Genomic DNA, 3626 nt, shown 5'->3' with positions numbered 1-3626 from the left:
GCTCTCATGTCCGTTTAGGGTTTTTCCCTTGCTCCATGCTCTTCCCCTTCTTGGCTTCTCTTTGACAAGTTCTCGCATGCAGGTGATCTTGGGAATCTTCGCAGTTGGCTTTCCTCAACTCCAACACTAGGTGATACATGTAATAAGTTAGATCAGATTACAAAGAGGGGGTACTTTGTTGGGTACAGTGAAACCTCAAAGAAATGTAGAATTTTTATTCCAAGGACCAAAAGAATTATAGTTAGGTATTCTTTTAAGTTCATGGAGGACAAGGCATTTAGAAGGTCTAGAGATTTGTTAGTAGATGATTAGAGTGAGCAACTAATAGAACCTCCAAGACCTAATCAAGGGCAACAAAGATCAAGTATAGTTACTAGTACAGGCATAGACTCAGGTGGTAAATATTCACAGAGCATGGAGCAACATGTGCAATAAGAAATGCATCTAGAAGACTTAGAGGTTGGTATTTCATCCCCTATAATTGATAGTAGGAACCATCATATTCAAGAGACACAAATGGATATTCAAGAGTTTGTGGGAGCTCCTAGAAGGAGTACTAGAGAGTGGAGACAACCAACCAAGTTCAATGACTATGTGACATTAGTTCATTAGTTGGTAGATAGTAAGCCTTCCATCTATCAAGAGGCTATAGAGCATCAATTATGATGATATGTTATGGTTGAGGAATATTCCTCAATAATGCAGAATGATGTGTGGGAGGTAGTACCCAAACCAAAAGAAAGAGTAGTAGTTGGATCACACAAGATCTATAAGATAAAACACGGTACAAATGGTGGTATTGAGATATAAAAGGCAAGATTTGTGGCAAAGGGGTTCTCTTAGAACGAGATAATAGACTTGTTACTAGAATTATATACATGTTGTAATTTTACTTCAAGTAACATTGTAGAAGGAAATATTCATTGTCTATTCATTTAGATTTCATCATTTTGAAATCATATAAAAAATCATGAGCAAAAGGAAGTACAATGTTCATTGTATAAATCATCAATTGATATGTACAATTTTTAGTTTTACAAAGTATGGAGTGAAAGAAAAATGCTAGAAATGAAAAATCTCACACAAGCCATGAGTCTAACCACTGCCTTTTATACATATTGAGAATAAGAAAAACATTGCACAAGAAGGTAGAGTTAGAGGTAACCAGTCATTGCATTTTCAACATTTGACTGGTTATATGATCTTTGATGCTGCTCCTAGTCTAGCTCTTGATCTAATAGCTCTAGGTCCTCATTCTCTTGCATGGGGAAAAGTGGGGTTAGATCTTAAAAGATCTAAGCAATGACTAATTATCTAAAACTATGTACCCATACATGCAATATTTTTCCTATTATGAATGCATATAAAAAATAGCAAAGTGTATTCTAAGTGCTCTAATGCAAAAAAATAGAAAAGTATAATGCTAATGGGACATATTAATTTTGATATGAAACCTTTCATTATAACCAAGAATAAGTATGTTGATCTCATAAGGAATAGGTGCAAATAATAGGAGAATAGTTTCATGAGTGTCACAAGCCTGTGCTCGAACCTCATGAAATACCATAAAAAAGAAAGTTGAAACATCTAAAGAATCTGAATTAGAAAATAGAAGGACAATAGGGACATTTGAAACTAAGGGACCTTCTTTAGATTCTGTCCAAATTATTGGTGAACTCTCTACTGAAAATTTGAATGCGAAAAGAATAGGGAATGATTGTGATGATCAAGAAATCAACTTTGCTAGGCCTGTTCCTATTGCACATTATTATGCCCTTGAAAATGACCAACATATACTAGATATTGTGAAACCTTCATATATCATAGTTTATGATCCAAGCATGGCATTTGTGAGGGTTTAAGAAACAATAAACGTCACTATGGAAAAGGTGCAGAGGAGCTAAAAATCATGATTTTATTTATAGAAAACTCTAGGAAATAAGGTACGCAAACTTGAAAACTATCCAACGTTTAATGTTGCTAAGGGATCAGTTTTGACATCAGAAGGCACAGTCGAGATGGAAGCATGTATCATGGATGATGTCAAAAAATGTTGAGGAGTTTTTTTTGGTCTTTCTATTGTCAAGAATCCCATTTCCCTTGCTCAACTTGTTATGGAGAAGACACCTCACATTTATTTGGCCTTTAATGGAGTAGGAAAATTTGCATGAGATTATGATGTTGAGACTACTAGAATGGAAAACTTCATTACCAAAGAGAATGTGGAATGACTTTGACAAACAAAAGAAGCTCAAAGAGTGTAGACTGATTTCTCTACACCTATAGTAAATAATTGCCACCAAGAGATAGATGGGTGTGTCGTAGTTTATAATCAAGGAAATTGTGTAGCTGCTACCTCTATAGATTGGTGAACAAAATGGTAGGATGAATTAGAGATACTCCAATTGTACAGTAGGAAGGTATATATGGCTAGGTAAATTTAAATAGGTGAAGTTGTAGCTTTGAAAAAATAAATTCAAATGGACAATGAAAGAGAGGGGTTCCCAATAACTGCTATTCATGAAATCAAAATTTTGAAAATGCTATAGCATGATAATGTTATTAGGTTGAAGGAGATTGTAAATTCTCCTGGTCGAGATAAAGATGACCAAGGAAAACTAGATAGTAATAAATATAATGGGAGCATTTACATGGTCTTTGAGTATATGGACCATGATCTTATTGGTCTATCTCATCGGCCAACAATGTACTTTACTATTCCTCAAATAAAGTTTTATATGAGGAAACTCTTAATAGGTTTGCATTAATTCCATGTCAATCAAGTACTGCATCATGATATTAAAGGATTGAATCTAGTTATTGATAATGAAAGACACTTAAAGCTTGTAGATTTTGGCCTTGCAAGGAAATTCTCTAGTGACAATAATGGAAACTTGAAAAACTGTGTTATTACATTCTAATGGAGGCCTCTAAAGTTACTGTTGGGCTCAACAAAATATGGACTAGTAGTTGATATGTGGTTTGTGGGTTGCATATTTGCAGAGCTTCTCTATAGAAAACCTATCTTGCTAGGGAAGAATGAGCTTGAGCAACTCAACAAATTTTTTGAGATTTGTGTATCTCTAGATGAGGGTAATTGGCTAGGGGTGTCTAAGGTTCCTTGGTATAATACTTTGAAGCCACCTAGGCCAATGAAGAGATGCCTGCAAGAGGTTTTCAAACATTTTGATTGGCATGCATTCGAACTATTGGAGAAAATGGTAACTCTGGATCCAACTTAGAGGATTTCTATGAAGGATGCTCTTGATGTAGAATACTTTTGGAATGATCCTTTACAATGTGATCCTAAGAGTTTTCCAAAGTATGAATCCTCACATGAATTTTAGACAAAGAAAAAATGGCAACAACAGTAGCAACAACATGAAGAAATGGAAAATTACAAGAAACCTAGAACAATAAAATGACAAATGTTTCAAAGTACCTTGTAAATGCATTCATGGTGACCAGAATTGAAGCCTAGAAACAACAAAGTATTTCAAAGAACAACAAGACAAATGTTTTAAAATAACTTTCATACCATGCATCGCAGTAAGCTCCAACAGATGCATTCATGATAACTTTAAAAACTAGTAAATCTTTCTCATGGTGGCTGCAAAAAACCAGTC

The 3626-nt window shown here is 34.7% G+C and overlaps 1 pseudogene; it reads left to right on the top strand.

Moving 5' to 3' along the window:
• The first annotated feature begins 2465 nt into the window (after nucleotides 1–2465).
• Nucleotides 2466–3374, top strand: LOC149568142 (cyclin-dependent kinase C-1-like; annotated as a pseudogene).
• Nucleotides 3375–3626: the final 252 nt, after the last annotated feature.

This window comes from Cupressus sempervirens, chromosome 3 (genome assembly GCF_028749045.1).
Source record: "Cupressus sempervirens isolate cs-2001-9-10 chromosome 3, ASM2874904v1, whole genome shotgun sequence".
Classification (NCBI taxonomy): Eukaryota; Viridiplantae; Streptophyta; class Pinopsida; order Cupressales; family Cupressaceae; genus Cupressus; species Cupressus sempervirens.
The sequence above is the reverse complement of the archived record's forward strand: the minus strand, read 5'-3'. Positions and strand labels throughout refer to the sequence as shown.